We start from the raw sequence: 17,466 nt of genomic DNA on the forward strand, positions 1-17,466 counted from the left end.
TACGAAGGCGGCAAAGTGTTAAAACAATTGAGCAAGTGAGTACTAAAGTTTGCTGCTCTGGCCATATGGTACAGTGTTTAATTTCCCGTAGTGAAAGAACGTGGCTGTCATAGAAAAAGATGATGAATAAATTTACTTGGGGCAACTTATTATAATGAAGAATGACTTCTCAGAGGAAGCAAACAGAGGAATTTAAACTCTGATGAGAAGCATATGGGAAGCATTAAGATATAAGCAAGGGTAGCAGGGCTGTGCGCTTTAAAGATGAAAGACATTTAATCGATGCTTGTTGCCGGTGTTGACATATGGAAGTGAGAAATGGGTTTTGATTTGGAAGACAGGAAGAAGGTTAATAGCAGTAAAGGTGGTTGCGGAGTGATTGATACTTGGAATAACGAAGGCAGAAAGGGAGAGCGCGCTTCATGCGGTTAGGCAACGTACTCGGGAGAACAATGCAATCCAGAAAACAGGGAACACGAAATGACAGTGGGCAGGTCGCTTGGCTGTGAGGGGAGCTGACAAGCCAAACCAGCACCGATCAGACAGTAACCCATGGACAGCAGGGGAGACCGAGACAGGCAGGAGTGGCAGCGCTGGTGGTGCGAAGGCAGAGTGGAGGAGATGGGCTGGTTTTCAGGATCCGTTTGGTGCAGAGCCCCTGTACAGAGAATGATGGAAGGAGATGGGGTGGGAAGGAAACAGCAAGAGTGATGTATGAGGAGTATCCAGTGCTGCTGCTGTCTCTGCGTGTGCGTTTTCCCAGTGTGTGTGCAAGACAAATGAAGGGAGTGAATGAGCTTGGATAGCTCTCTCCCTGTAGCAGCTCATGCTTTACACGGACAGTTTCCTTCTCAAGACCTGACGGACACCCTCAGCCCTGCTGGCTGGCTCTTCTCTCTCCCCTGCGGTAGTACGATGGCTCACCGGCGTTGCACGCGAGGACATGACAGGAGTGTGCCCTGCTCTCAGCAGGCGTGGAGTGGCAGACGGGGAAAGCAGCTCGACCCTGCCTCCTCCGGCTCCTGCTCTGAAGCAGTCCTGCAGGTCGGCTGAGCGCAAGGCTCGCAGCGCCTTACACCTCCCCCTGGGTGTCCGCCGGCGTCGGTGCCAGACTATGCACGGCTCAAATGAGGCTGAAGGCTCCCTGCTCAGGCACAGACTTTCAAAAACTCTTGCTTCACCCCTTCGCACAGCCGGGGCTGCAAGCGTACAGCGTCAGCCTGCAGCGCTCCTTTTTAGCTCCGTGAGGTCAGGCAGGCCTGATATTAGGGGCCTGGCAGAGAGCAGCACTGTGCAAGCCGCGACACCTGCGAGAGCTTACCGATTCCTTGGCGTGCCTGCCTCCCCCACCAACACGCGCTGCCAATCGCCTGGGGGCGCAGGACTGCTGGGGGGCTGAGCTGTGGTCATATTTTTCTCCCTCCGATGGATTTCTATTAAATCCAGCTTCCCAGAGGTGGAAGGTGAGTTCATGAGTTGCCATATGATTTAGCATTTAATACCAGCTCATTCTGACTGTTTCTGTTACTTTCTCTAGATGACGGCCATAATTCCAGCAGACAGCATTCACTCTTACTTGTTAAGTATTGAAATTGTGTCTAGATAATAAACAATATATAATACGGATGCCTAGCTAACCGACTCCATTACTCCAGGTACCTTTTCCTTTTCAAGCAGAGAAAGGTGCTAGACAGTCCTCTGTGGCATGCAAGGTCAAAGAGTATATTTTAGAAAGAAAAGCTAATTAAAGACATGAAGGTAAATGAAAATGCAACATAGGGTTTTACCAAAGGTGGGTTGTGCCTGATTAACCACATAATGTTATTCAAGGAAGTGATCTGCTTTTTTACTAACTGGGCTTCAACAGTGCACTTAATATGATACAACATAGAAAGATATGGGTTTACCTGGAGACACCAGACAGATTTAAAATTGTAAGGTTGGTGAGAACTTGTTAAAGGAAATGAGGCAATTGCTTTCTGTGAGGAAGAAATTTCTGGCGGGAGGTTACTTAGTGTCAACCCTCAACAGCTGGTTTTGAAACCAATTTGACTTTGTATTTTCGTTGCTGATCTTGGCATAAAGCGCTGGTGCATGCAGAAGTGATTTGCAGATGTACAAAGCTGAAAAGCATTGTCAGTTGAAAAAAAAAAGAGAATATCAAGTGGGAAGAACTAGAAAAACAGAAATGGAATAAGGTTAGGTAGTGTGAAGTCATGCACTTGAGAGACTAGTAACAGAATTCCTACTATAGGCTTTGGCTCATTAGTCGGAAATGACTAAGCAGGAGAAAAACCTAAGTATATGATTTGATCATTGGATAATTATAAGCCAGCAATGTAATATGGCCATAAAAAAAGGCAAGTAAAATCCTAGGAAATGCTGTGAGAAGTGTTTCCAAGAGAAATAAGGAAGCATTGATGTCGTTGGACAAGGTTTGAGACTAGGAGCACAGAATCCAGCACTGATCAAACCTATTCAAGGCAGAGTTTCAGACTGGAACGGCTCTGGAAGAGAGGGTGGAGTAGACATTGCTTTATATCAAGACATCGGAAGCTTATCCCTACAGGGGAAGAACTGTTTACACTGAAGAATAAGGTTGGCACAGGAACAAATAGGTCTAAATCAACCAGGAATACGTTTTCGTTGGAAATCAGCCTTCCTGAATAAGTGGATTCCTATGTAGCTTTCAAGTGGGGTTTGATCTGACTTTGAATCTGCGTTTGATGTGGTTAGCGAGGGAGCTCGTTAAGGTCGCTATTCCATATTCATGCGCTTTGGACCTGAACAAATGATAGACCTGCAAGAGAGAAAGCCATACCGACTGTGACGCTGTTTGGCAAAAGCCTGCTTCATACCAACATGGTACTCCTGAGACTACAGCCTTCCTTTTCCAAGATGTGAGACCTGCTCCCAGCCTCCAAGTATGCCTCCGGTAGTGAGGAGCCGTGGCCAGCGTGGGCAGCACTATGGAGAGTCTCTTCTTGTCTGGCTTCACAGGAGGCAGAGCATAAATCAGACCAACTCTGCAGCTGTCCAGACTGACACCAGCAGCAAAAAAGATCCCCAGAATAAGGGAATGAAAAAGATGACTGAGAATCATCTGAATTCATTAAGTTCTCACTCCACTGAGCTGAGCAAATGAAAATCTCACTCTGTTCTGAACAACTTCCCAAACTGGAAGATGGAAGCAGAGTCATGCATTGGATCAACCAAGCCCAGAGGTCTCTAGAGATCAGAGGGGAACTTCCAGGCACATATGGAAATGATGTAGTCAGCTCCCTTCCTGCCTCCTAGACCAGACCCAGGAGAGGATAAGGCATTCAAGGTTAAGCTGAAAATGGGGTGAATTCATGCATTAGGAGAGCTCACATACTGCTGCTCCAACAGCAATCCTGGGGTCACAGAGTTGGGCTTTGAAGCCTCTCTCTCCTGACAAAACCTTTAGAGCTCCAAATAAAACAGACTCTTGTGGGCGGGGGGCAACTCACATCCCCCTCTTCCCAGCCACCAATCAATCTCAGTCTGGAATTTAATTAAATATTTAATGAGCACAGCAGACAGATGAAATATCATGTTTAATTTTGAAATCATACATTTACTTATTAGACCTTTAAAATACCAATTTGGTTTAAAAAGATAATATTCCTTTAATTTTCTCCTAAAGGCCACAGAACTTAATTAATGAGAAAAAATCTAATTTTAAGAGTCAGAGACAGGTAGTTACATAGAGAATAGAAAAACTGCACAAAACACATTGTCTCATGAGCCGTCTGAGGGGGGTGTTAGGAGGAGTAGGAAACTAACTCTGAATCAGTCTGCCTGGTAACAATATAGGGATAAGCCAGACAGCTTCAGTAAGATTTGTGCTTTACCAATGGGTATTTGTTTTCCATTATTCACCAAGAAATTGCTGGGAACACTTGTCTTGCGGCAAACACTGTAGGACTCGAATATCCAAGAGTATTAAATAAGCAGCTGCTGTAACAAGGAGTGAAAAGATGGGGCTAAATCATCAATTGTTATGAACTGGCATTGCTCCCTTAAATGAATTGTGCGGCTCTGATAAGTAAAATGAAACTGGACTCAAAGGAGCAATGAGCAACTCCTTACCCCAGCTAAGGATCTGGCATAAATCTTACAAAAGGATGGAGAGAAGGGGGAATGATATGCTGCATGGTCTCAGTGAGCAACCTTTCCTGAGTTTGTGAAAGAGAAGCAAGCAGTAAAGTGAGAGGAGGTCAGGGAGAATACAGAATAGTCCAGATCCTGGAGCACGCACTGGTGTCAGAGGAACTATGCCTGTCCAGGCCAGCCACAGACAGAGTTAAGGCAAAGGGCATTCATCTGGGGCCACCAAGGTTTTGAGGGGTAGTCTTCAACTCCCTGCAAAACCGCTAGAGAAATGTGCATATTTTTAACTTGACTCATCCTTGAATAAAGCATAGCTGAAGGTCACCAAAGGTTCAGAACTCAAACTGGTTATGCAAATCCAAAAACTAGTTCAGGAATTCAAAAGCACAAAGCAACTGCAGTTTGCTCTTGCCTGCTGAGGGGGCCTAAGGAGACCTTGTTTAGCTTTACTGTGTTTGCAGGCAGTAGGTGCTCACTCCATCCTCTCTGAGAAGGCCCCAGCAAAGATGGTGGGTACTGCCGCCAGAACAGCTCTGGAGAGTGGCCTCCTGTAACTCTCTTTCCAGGAGCATTGAGGCCTTCCTGCCTTATGGCACATTTTTTATCCACCCAGTCACATCACAGGAGCCATGTACTGCAAGGAGCAGGGCTTTCAGGACTGGCATCCCTTATGGGACACCAGCTGAGATTCTTTGCTCAGTAACGAGAACAGCTCAGATTGCACCACAGAAAGGAGGAGGTGTCCTGGTGGGCTAGATGAGATCACACTGACCTGTCCATTGTCTCAGTCCAAGGATGCTAAAACAGACAGAGGCAAAACCTCTCCTTTGTCACACCGGGTACTGTGAGGCTCAAATCAACCAATGATGGTGCAATACTGAGCTACTGTGATAGGAGAGAGTCATACGGAGCAGAAATATGGCCTTGGTCATCTAGCCCCAGCCTTTACTGGCAAGGTTTGCTTTCATGAATCCTCTGAGACCCTTGGGAGAGTCTGGAGCAAAGAAAACTTACCCTTGGTAGAGGAGGATCACATCAGGGAGTATTTAAACAAATTGGACAGACACAAGTCCATGGGACCTGATGGGATGCCCCCATGAGTACTGAGGGAGCTGGCTGATGTCATTGTGAGGGTGCTCTCAGTCATCTTTGAAAAGTCATCGCCATGGTGGGAGGTTTCTGAGGACTGGAAGAAAGCAAATGTTGCTCCTATCTTCAAGAAGGGCAAGAAGCAGGGCTCAGGGGACTACAGGCCAGCCAGCCTCACCTTGATTGCTGGGAAAGTGATGGAGCAAATAATCCTGGAAGCCACTTCAAAATATATTAAGGACAAGAAAATGACTGGGAGCAGTCAGCATGGATTTATGAAGAGGAAATCATGCTTGACCAAGCCGATAGCCTTCTACAATGAAATGACCAGCTCATTGGATGAAGGGAGAGCAGCAGATGTTGTTCAGCTTGACTTTTGCATGACTTTCAACAGTGTCTCCCATAACATCTTCATAGGCAAAATGATGAAATATGGGCTAGATAAATAAACAGTAAGGGGGACAGAAAACTGGCTGAACTGCCAGGCTCAAAGGGTTGTGACCAGTAGCACAAAGTCCAGCTGGAGGCCAGTCCCCAGTGGTGTTCACCAGGGGTCGATACTGGGGCCAATACTGTTTAACATCTTCATTAATGACCTGGATGCTGGGACAGAGCACACTCTCAGCAAGTTTGCAGATGAAATAAAATTGTGAGGAGTGGCTGATACACCAGATGGTTGTGCTGCCATTTGATGGGCTGCAGAAATGGGCTGACAGGGATTTCATGAAGTTCAACAAAGGGAATTGCAGAGTCCTGCACCTGGGGAGGAATAACCCCAGGCTCCTCACTACAAAAGAGATATGGACATACTGGATTGGGTCCAGCAAAGGGCCATGAAGCTGATTAAAGGACTGGAGCATCTTTCATACAAGGAGAGGCTGAGAGAGCTGGGACTGTTCAGCCTGCAGAAGAGAAGGCTCAGGGGGATTTTATCAGTGTGTATAAATACCTGATGGAGGGAGCAAAGAAGACAGAGCCAGACTCTTCCCAGTGGTGCCCACTGAAGGGACAAGAGGCAAAGGGCACAAATTAAACTACAGGAAATTCTGTTTAAACACAAGAAAAGCTTTCTAACTGCAAGGGTGGTTGAACATTGGAACAGGTTGCCTAGACAGCTAGTGGAGTCTCCACCCTTGGAGATATTCAAAATCCAACTGGACTTGAGCAACCTGCCCCAACTGATCCTGGACTTTGGACTGGACGGTCTCCAGAGGTCTCATCCAACCTCAGCTGTTCTGTGATTCCGTGAAATACCCCTTGTTGAAATCCTGCTTAGGTACTGATAGGTTTGTGTGGTTTGGATTAGTATTAAGTCTAACAGAAACACAGAGGTGCAGTGAAATTGATTAGCAAATGTCCTTTGTCTGAATAGATCCCAGGCCATTTTTCTACTTCTTTCAGTGTCCTTTTTTGTCCTGTCACCTCAGGCCTCCTGATAATTATATAACAAGTACACTTCAGGATGAAGTGATTATGAACTGGGAGCTGCAATCACACTCCGCACAAATCACATTTTCACTTATGTATGTGCTGTAGACCTGTGACCTGGTTGCAGTGCTGTCATACATGTTGTGCAAGAACAAAACCTCAGTCAGTACCTCTTCAGCCAGCCAGACCAGCTGCTCTTTATAAAACAAGCAACATACCTGCTTCAATGGTCTGCTCGAGGGATATAATTATATGAATATAGCAAGGCCATGTGTATGGGTGCATAGCTGTGTACTTATTGCTTAAGTAGAAAAGCCAGAAAAGCACATTATGTACACACACAAGTGGCTGCCTTGTAGGTTAATAGCACTTGGAGGCTACAGTCTTGAGTCTCTAGATAAATGTGTGCAATTGCTTTGTAAAACAGAAAGGGATTCCCTTTATCCATGTCTGAAATTTGCCTTCAAGAATGCTGAGGCTAAAGGCACCTGGTTTAATACCGGGGGGAGGGAATGGTAATAGAGCACAGATTCTACTGCTGTATCTTTATAGAATCGTTTTCTGAGACCTTGAAAAAGCCAAAAGTCACTTTTAAAAAATTTGATATATTTTCTAGCACAAAGAGCAAGATTTTATCCTTTGAAGTATGCGGTTTGCTGGGAGGTGAATGGTCAGGAATTCCTTGCACTTTATAGAAGACATGGCACTTAGGATCACCCTGCATTGAACTTCTAAAACTACTGAAGCTCAATAATTTCTTTCTTTTCCCAGACTCATTCCTTTCCTTACTGTTGGAATGACTGTGCTGTGAATTCTCCCACCAGCCAGATCCACCACCTCTTTCACAAGAAAGAGACTCCTATCATCTCCTGTCCGGAGAGACCATCACTAACAGCAAATAACTTAATTTGTGCCACCACAGCACAGGCAGCACTAGAGTCTGGAAGCATTCAAACACATGAGGAACGTAGCTGAATGCAAAGACCCTCAGAACATTAACCCTTTAACATGAAGTTGGATATTCAGAAGGTGGCAGCTTCTCCCTGTTGGCTGGCCTTGTCTGCGAGGGATGCCTATGGGCCAGTACAGAAAGGTTAGGCAGAAACATGATTCCAAATACCTTGTCCAGACTTGCACAAGGAGACAGCACAAGAATATAGTTAACAGCAGAGGACTGTGGGCCAGCGTGAGGACAAACCAGGCTGGAAGAGTGCGTGTGGGGGAAACCTCAAAGGAGAAAGGAATGTAACCTCTCTGCTCTGCAGAACCCTGGGAAACATTAATACTGCGGTATCAACCGTAAGTCACAGGAAATTATTATAGCATTGGTTAAGTACACGTGAGGCCACATTTGAGATGCTGCATGCATGCATGGTCACCTTATAAAAAAAAGGATATTATGGAAAAGTACCAGAGGGCAATAAATATGACTCAGACACACAGCAATTTTTAGAAAGGTTAGGTAAACTGAATCTGCATTCTTTACAAAAAAGGAGATTATAGGCCTTATTAAAGTACTGCAGACAACTTCTGAGAGAGGAAGAAAAAGCTTCTGTAGCCTACTTGAGCTAGGGTGCATGAATGTCATCAGCAAAGGAACAGACAAACTAAAAGGACTGAGGAGGCATTTCAAGGAATAAATTAGCTGGGAGAGAAATTGAGAGCTGCTAAATAAAAAGTTGAAACAATGTGAAGCCAAGGGAGTTATTTAGAGAGGGGGAAAAGTACTGTGTGACAGGATAAGATAACCTTGGGCAGCTCTTTTAAAATAAGGAACAAAATATTAATCCAGCTGGGTTTCTGTAAGGGGTATACTGGAGGTAAAGCGCACTCAGCTGCATGCTGTGTGATTGTAGGAGTCAATGACGCGAGCAGCATTAAATGCTACACGATAATCAGTTGACCAAAAGATGGATCTCTCTCCAGATCATGAGAATGGGATTATACCATCAGCATAAAAAATCTGTGAGAGGGCTGAGAAATGCCACAAATTTCCTGTTTTCCGAGTTTCCTATAAATTAGATGGTCCCCAAGGAGTAAAAGAGATAACAGCTCTCCAAAATCCATGAATATTACAGACTGCAGGAGGAAATCCCCTGGATATCAGGGCATGTCAGGAGGTCTGAGACATTGTTTTGGGGACTGCCTGCTCTCATGCTGTGCTTCCAGGCACACCCCTGTGGTAGCGCAAGTTTTTCAGGAGTTATGTTCCTCTCATCTTCCTGCGGATGGAGGCATTATGAAGTGCAAGTTCTCACAGGACATGTCAGAAAGAAAATCCTTCCCTGCTCGATGGGGGCTGACGGGTTTAGGGATGCTTTCTCCCATTCTTTTGTTTCCTTGCCTAACCACATTTCACCAATACCATATGTGAGAGCTTGTGTGGAGCTGCAGACACAGATGATGTCAAACCAGGTGGTTTCTCCCAGCAAGATACTTGCCGTACCCTCATTCAGGAAGGGCCAGCTTCAAAGATGCAGCTGGGAGGAAAGCTCAGGGCAGCCGGGGAGGGGATGTGGAAGGGCCTCAGCAGCAGCTGAGTCAGGCGCCGTAGGTCTGCTCAAGACCGTGCTCATTGGCCTCTCCAGACTTGAGGCCAGCAAGGAGGGCTCCCGCTGGTGGCCTGCAATGCACGGCAGTGGTGGGGCTCTCTGCTCGCCAGGGGCCTCTGGGAAACTCAGTGCTGGCTGAGGGGGGTGCAGAGCTAGCGGGGGCTGCTAGAGTCTGACCCTACCTGCCTGCTGAGCGGGGACCAGCACCGTGCCTAGTCCTGCCCGGGAGGCAAGGGCACTCTCTCCCCTTGTGTTTCAATACACTGCAGGTCTCCTGCGGCTCTCAGCCACATCATAAGCAGCTGGTGACAGTGGTTAGAGAGGTTCCCTTCGGCTTACACAGGGGTTGCCAACAGAGGGCAGGAGGAGAATCTGCGCTAGAGACAGGTTTTTGTAATGCAAGGTCCACACGGCAAAGGACTCTACTAGATTCACGACACAGTGACGGCTTTACAGCATTAGAAGGAAAGGGAGCAGAAACATGCTCTCTGACAGCAGTGTTGGAGCTAGTGAGAATCAATGTGGGAACCGCTGCACTTCTCCTACTGCTCCCCTAGGTCTTATATACCTGGACACACTCAGATACACTGTGTTCTTCCACCCTCTAATAATGCTGGCATGAAATCCCCCGTATCTAGCAAAGGCCAGTTTTGCAGGGAGGCTCTCAGAGATGGTGGAAGCACCTACAGGAAGAGCAGAGTGAGGGGACGTAGTTATTTACTTCATGCTGGCTAAGGGCCTCCAGAGAGCCATCCCAACGGCTCCGCTTGCGAGCCTGAAACAAGCAGGAGCCAACAAGTGGCAGGAGCTGCTGAGCTGCTTGGGCAGTGCTCATCCTTTATGCAGATCTTGGAAATTGCTCCCACTCTAGGAAAAACATAACTAAATAAAATGGCTGGGAGGCAAACAGATTTGAGTTTAAACAACATGAATTTAAAATACGAATAACCATCTTGGTAGATTAATCAATCCAAATGTTGGGGTTGTTGTTTGGGGAATTTTTTTTCTCCTCTGCAGCTGTATCTTGCTAAGTAACACATTTCTATTTCAAGGCTGTTAACGCTGGAGCAGCTGCAACAATCTCTGGAAATTTTTAAAAATCATGATGAAATTAAAGGCAGAAGCATAAAAACAAATCCTTCACAGCTACCCTGGCTGATGGCATTATAACAGTAACAGTCATTTTCAGTACATCATATTCTTGGCAAATGCTACTTTTAGCCAGTGCAAGTCATAACACTGTATGTGTCTTGATGCCTTTTTTCTTTCTGCCACCTAAAGATAATTATCAAATATTAAAAAATTGAGCTCCATGGCCTTCCTGCAAGGAGGGATGGTGTACTTTATCTTTCTTTTTTCCCTTTCTGTTAAAAAGGTCTGGAGTAACGGACCAAACTGCCAGTTAGAGGGGATTTTGTTTGTTGTTTCTAAGAGGTCTGGGTTTCAAAACTGTGCGCACGTAATTGCATGGAAACAAGAGCTGTGACTGCAAGCACAAATTAGGTATTTGCATATACAACGATAAAACTAGTCAGTTGTGTTCAGTAACTTGATTGTAGTAGCTGGCAGTGTGATTTTGAGCTCACGACATTTCTCTCAAATGAAGTTTTTGAAAATAAAAATAGAAATCAGCTGTTGAGTGACCTGCTCTCATAGGTACCTAAGAAGTGTGAGTGAGGCTAGGAATGGAGCACATGCCACTGCTCTGAGTCTTCCCCACCACGAAAATAAACCATCTTTGTATAGAAGTCCTACTCAACTGCAGAGCTGTGGGATCGATTGCTTTCAATGGTTGTTTGAGACGAAGGGCTGTGAATCCAAACGTTCACATCACATCAGTGCTGTTCAGAGAAGAGAAATGAAAGAACAAGCATGTCCTTTCCCCACTGCAAAAGCATTGCCTCCAAACCACCTTTCTTCAAGGGTGTCAAAAGCCTCAACAGGCTCCAAATCATTTGTAAAACCTGAAGCTCTTTGCTCCTTAGTGTCTACCAGGCATTTATGCACATGGAAATAGATCCACCACCACTGGGAAGCGCAGTATGTCTAAGATCCGAATAAACTAGCCATTTAGGGCTGAATTTGTAAAAACACCTTTTACTTAAATAGATGTAAACCAAGGACAGGGCTCGCTTAGTCATTAAGTCCAGACACTCGAAAATGCAGGCAACAATTTAGGAGACATTTAGACCAGCCTGGAGTACAACAGAGGCCCCAAAACTACAACACGCTACAGGAAGAAGGCAAGGAAAGTCGGAATTATGCCGTTAGCCCAAAGGAACTCGGCCTGTCAGGTAAAAGGGCCCCCTGAGCCTGGGGAGGACTCTGCAGCTTAGAAACAAGCAAATGATAGCAAAAAATCCCTTTCCCCTCCCTTCAGAGACCTTCCCTTTGAGCTGAGGGAAAAAGCCATCTCTCCCTCTAAGATACGGCACTGGGAAACATATGCGGCAGGGCCAGGACAGGTGCCTTTCCCTCTCGATCTGCTGGGGGTTATAGAGAGGAAGGTAGTGGATCTCTTGGCTCACCTAAGAAGGCAGAAGCTGAGAATGAGGGAGTCTCCTAGAAGATGATGGGAGGAAGACAGCTCCTGTCCTCACAAGAGATCACAGAAGTGAAGAGAAAGGGGATCGGGGACATAATGCAGGTGCATAGAAGATGCTAGTATTTCCTTTCCCATCAGGTGGGATCTAGCATGTATGTGTGAGGGAGAGAGGAGATGTGAACAACAGTCTCCAGGCCTTGTGCTTTCCTGACAGGGTTTAGGCAGGTGTTTGTTCTCCTATCCAAAGAAGACAAGCTGTTCTTTGGCCTGATCCTGCTACAGGCTGAGTTACTCCAGCACTCAGCACCCATTACGATCAGGGGACTACCCCAGCCAATTTTAAGGGCCTTCTTCATTTATTATTGTCTTCTGTTTTTCTTTCTTTCTTTCTTTCTCTCTTTCTTTGGCAGAATGAGTTTCAGCTATTTCCCCATGAACGGTTTCCAGCTTTTTGCCTTCTAAGGCTGAAGACAAAGGCGAGAGTGCGCTGACAAAAACCAGCTCTATCAAAGCATGATAAAGTTCTTGCTGTCTGCCTTTATCACAGATCTAAGCAGTGTCAGGCACCCAAGATTTAAGCAAGTGGCAAAGCTAAAAATAGACGGAACAAATGCGCTTGTTGTTTTGACTTTTAGGAATTATTTATTACAGATGAAATCTGCTTTCTATTTAATACATGCAGAGGAAAGGGAGGGGAGGTTCTGGGAGGCTTGGATGTGCTCAGCTCTCGTCTTGCAAGTGCAACATAGCTGAGACACGGACCCTGAGCCTGCAAGGCACATTTCTCTGCAACTCTTCCCCGGCCCAGAGGGGCCCCTGATCTTGTGGCTGGACCTAGGTGGGCTGATTCCTGCATCTGCACAGAGTCTCACTGGTTTCAGTGCCAGGGCAGACCTTGCTGCAGGATTAAAATTTTGTGAGGCTGCCGTGGCAGGCTCGTGGGGAGCCAGACACACTCTTAGTCCTCAACAGACACTAAAGAAATGAACTAAAGAAGTACTGAGTACTCACCCACTCTGATACTTCTCAGGCCTGGATACTGGCATCACTGATGTGATTATATCATGGTTTCTTTTTCACCATGGTTTCTTTTCATGGGGGAGGGGGAGAAAGGAGCTCACACCACTTGGTTTTGTGGAGGCCAAAAGTAGAAATGGACTGAAAAATGAGTGGACACATTCACAGCAGCTACACCCACAAGCTGTTACTAAACACAATGATTTAGATGCTTACGAGTCCCTAACCTATTAACTGCTGAAAAGGTACACGGCAGGGAAGGAATGGTCTATACTTTCCCCTTTTCTTATACTTCTTCCCTGACCATCTGCTACTGGACACTGTTGGAAACAGGCTACAGAGTTAGAGGGATCTTTGATCTAACCCAGTAGGGTCGTTACCATGTTCTAAAGGACTGAAAACTCCTGAGGTTTCCTTATTTGCTCTTGACCCCAGTGCATATCCTTAAGTGCTGCCTGGTCTCTGCTTCACCCAGTCGATGACCTCATCCTTTGCTTATTACCGGAGGGCTACTCTTTCTTTGATTAATCATTCTCTGTATTAATATCAAACAGCCCTCGGCTTTCTCAAGCAGATTACTGCTTCTGTCAAATTATTCCCTCCCCCTCAGACAGAGAAAATGGATAAATGATGACCATCAGTCCATGGGAGCGAAACAGATGCATTTTAAACATAGCTTGGGGAAAAAAAGAAAAAGATGAAACCCTACCAGTGAGTTAGCTTTTGATATGAACTTGAAATGACTTGTGAAATAGAAGATCAAGAGTTGTAAAGGCTGAGACCTATATTTTGGGTTTCTACAAAGTTGGGTGAGAAAATTGTGAACATCTTTTTTGTTGTTGTTCGCTTAAAGAGGCTTCAAAAATGGAGCTGAATTTTCCTGAAGAGTAAGGAAGAATGTGGTGGAGATATTTAACCTTTTTTGATTTTCAAGGTGGAAGGAACATATCTTTTTTATAAAGCAATTAAAATTGCATTTTACAAAGAAACTGTTAGTGTAGGCTAGCTAAAATACGAGCTCTTTGTAATTACAAAGTCACTTTTGCTCAAAAGATCTCAAAGCAGTTTAACTACTTTCCAGAATCAATTGTCACATGCAAGACAGTCAGGTGTTGTTATCATGCTTCACTGCCAGATAAACTAAGGTTAAATTAGGCTTTCAGTCCTGCTGAATACTCAAATGAGTCAGCCAGCAGTGTCATTGGACCTGCTCAGGTAAGATCTGCTCAGAAATAGTCCGAGGCGGTGACAGAATGAGTAATACAGCACCGGAGCCCTAATTCCCGCTCTGTTCCTCTGACACTTTACTTCCCCCAGAAAGCACCAGACACTTTGCTTGCTACCCTGGCATCTCACACAAGCTGGGGAAATGGAATTGCTGAAGAGGGTTTTTTTTCCCTCTGACAAGTTTTCTGGCAAGTTTAATAAATAGAATTTGAAAGTTTTTTAATATTCTCCCTTACAGCTGTGTGAATGGCAGTGAGCAAGTTATCTGCTGGATTTCAAGAACATGAGCTAATTTCTGAGCTCCTAAAATACCATCTGATTTCTTTCCCTGATCAAGAGACAACTGTCTCCAGCAAAATCTCATCTGAATCCTTTTGGCAGCTTTCAGCAAAAAAAGCTCCCCAGCCTACTTAGGGGTGGGGAGAAGGGGACTTCGGCTTTCAAAGAACCAAGTGACAACCAACCAGTTCCCTCTGTGGTGGGGGTGCATTCCTGAAGGCTCCGTGAGTACCAGTTTCTGGTAACAGAAAGCTTGGGGCTGCTCTCAGTCACCCCAGATGGCAAAGGCCAGGAGCGGCCTAAACTCCGCTGAGCTTTGGACACTGCCGAGCGTTGGACACAGCCCTTCCTTTCCGGCCACGTAACCAGTACCTCGTGGCCCTGGGCTTGGAGATGAAGGAGCTTTTTCCGTGCTATGTAAGGATGTGCTGGCTCAGATAAGGACCAGATAAAAGATCTATGAAATCAGATTTGCAGTTGTCGCTTCCTCAATGTATGTGCTATAAATTTTGAGTCTCCCATGTGGAGGGACTCTCAAATGTTTTAGGCGAGATGGTCTCTGGTTTGGGCATGGACCAGAAAGCCAGTGGCACCTGGAGATCCTAAGCCCCTTTCGAATGTTGACGTGCCACCACCTTACGATCTGGGTGCAACACTTGGGCACCCCCTTGCCCCAGCACTGTGCGCTGTGCTCCTGGAGGCTCGTACCTCATCTCTGGGCAATTGACGGGACGCTTGCCACTGGCTCTGACAGGAGTAAAAACTGATCCAAGTTTATTGCTATTCCATGTCCTTCTAGTTCATAGCTGTACTGCTTTCTGAGCCCTGTGCACAGATCAAAAGATACAGGAATGCTTGTATGTGCACTAAGTTGTTTCCACAGCATAAAAAGCTTTGCCCACTAGATCTTTTAAGTAACACAAACTCAGACGTGACCTCCTATAATTTAAATAACTCAGGAACTCAAGTCAGAAACCTCTTTGATATGGTTCAGGGTCTGTAAGCCCTCTGAAACCTTTCACAGAGGAGTCTCATACTATTCCTTTTTTTAAAGAGGTTACACAACAGAAAATAATTACAAGGAACTAGCTGTGGTCTCTCTGAGTTGGTCTCAATAACTGAGCTGCTGCATTCGACAAGCGAAAGTCCACTGAAGTAGCAACAGTACAGACTGTATCTGTCTCGAGTGCTCACAGGAGATTATTTTGATTTCTGAGACTGCTTTGCTTAGGGCTTTGTACAGAATTAGCAAGTCACTGATTGAGTTTTAAGTTCTGTCCCCAGATGCAGGCAGCCACAGGCAGCTCCCATGGCTCCTGCGTTGTCTGGGAGCTGCTGGAAGTCGCTGGCACACAGCAGACAGCAGAATTTTGGCCTCTGGCCAGCGCACAACTGTGAAAGGCTCAAACCACTGTGCAAACAAAAAGGACCCAGGCCCATCCAAAAGCACCTTAAAAAGAGCTTTATCATGCAAATATCCCAACATGGTTTGTACAAAAACCAAACAAACCGGAGAAAAACCCAGCTGTGAAGTACAGCTTTGGTCTTGACTGAATGGCTCTCTCTCCCCCCTCCACAACTGTAGGCACAGCAACAGTAACATTAAGGACAGCACAAGCAATTTGAGCAAAGAAAGAAGCAAGCAGAGGTGAGACTTCTTCTGAGGTTTAGGGGACGACTAGAAATCCCACGAGGAATGGAGCTTTTGAGAAAAGCCTGTCCCTGGTCTTGAAAGGCCCGAGCTGCTGGGATCATTTAGATCAAGTGCTCACAAGCATCTAAATCCTTGTGTGCACTTGCAAGCAAACCGCCACACCAAGCGATCGCAATGACACGGAGCAAAACCCTGTTATTTGCTGTGTGAGTTCTAGCATGTTCTGCAGAAAGACAAGCACAGCAGTGACCTTCTAGTATAACTGAGGCACAGAGATAAGCTGAAACTTTTCTAAATAGGTGCACAGTTCCTCTGAAGTAAATGTAGGCTCTAAGCCCTTATTTAGACGCATATATAACTGGCCTAATTTTTAAATACATAAAGGTTTCCCTATCACTTCAGTAAAAAAACTTGTGGTGCTCAGCAGTCTTGAAATTTAGGCCAACAACTTACTTTGTGTTTGGCCTAAATATTTAGGCGCTTAATACTCTCCAAAAGTAGTCAAGTGTCTTAACTATCTTTGAGGAACTTGGATTGCGATCTTAACTTTAGGTACCAGTTTAGCCACGTATCTTGTAGACAAGCTAAGAGACCACTAGGCTATTAGCTTACTTCTCTTCCTGGGACTGTTGAAAATTAAAGATCGACAAACTACAAATTTGTTTTGAATCAGTACTTCTTTCAGTGGCCTACAAGTAAAGTAGGTGACTAAAACCTGCAACCCACATCAAGACTGTGCTCAGGCCTGGCAGATTAAAAGCGGATGTGCAGTCCCTGCATTTGTGTGTGCCAGCTGGCAAACCGGGCAGGCGGCTGAGCGGTGCGACCCTGCACGGTCGCCTGCAGTGTGCTGTCACCTAACTCCCAGCACGCCTGTGTGTGGCTGGATGAATTAGGCTCCCGCTTGCGCTCGGTGAACGTACCACAAACCCTTCAACCACACTCCATCGGATGCTACGGCGGGGCCCGGGAGGGGGGAGGCTCTGGAAGGGCTGTGTAGACCAGCGCACGAGGTGCCAAACCGACTCTTCGGAGACCTCGGTTCTTTTCTTAGAACTGTCATTCGTGTGCTACGTGACCTCTGGAGCGTCACTTCGCTCCTCTGCACTTCTGGTGCCCCTCCCTGCCCTGCTTGCTCCTGCTGCAACTCTTCAGAGCAAGAAGTCTGGTTTTTATCCCCCAGTCTCATGCAGGGGTGATGAAATACTAAAAATCATAGCAACTGAGGAAAAGGAAAGAATTTAAATACATTTTTAGTTCATGGATGTTGTAATTTTGTCCAAGAGGCTTAGATGTAGTACTTTATTCTTGCAATCGTCCCTTTAAAGCATGCCAGGAAAATGTAAGTCAAGTCTTTGGCTGAACGGCCGTATGCATTATTAAGAAAAAACCCCGAACCCTCAAATCTCACATCGCAAACCCTCCCAAAGCTGGTGTCTCCTCCTTGTCTCAGCCTCTCGCCGGGACGCACCGAAGCGCCTGCTCGCCCACGAAAACCCTCGCTGCCTCCTGAAGAACCGGCACGCGAGGCGGCCGCCTTT

General features: G+C 45.9%; 1 long non-coding RNA gene across 1 annotated transcript in view; it reads left to right on the forward strand.

The window, feature by feature from the left end:
* The first annotated feature begins 428 nt into the window (after nt 1-428).
* Nucleotides 429-17,466, forward strand: part of LOC106492480 (uncharacterized) — a 28,627-nt gene continuing 11,589 nt past the window's right edge. The window contains exons 1-2 of the long non-coding RNA XR_001294001.2: nt 429-1,463; nt 7,423-7,950. This is a non-coding gene — a long non-coding RNA (uncharacterized lncRNA). The remainder of the gene's footprint in view (nt 1,464-7,422; nt 7,951-17,466) is intronic.

Source organism: Apteryx mantelli, chromosome 6 (assembly GCF_036417845.1).
Source record: "Apteryx mantelli isolate bAptMan1 chromosome 6, bAptMan1.hap1, whole genome shotgun sequence".
NCBI lineage: Eukaryota > Metazoa > Chordata > Aves > Apterygiformes > Apterygidae > Apteryx > Apteryx mantelli.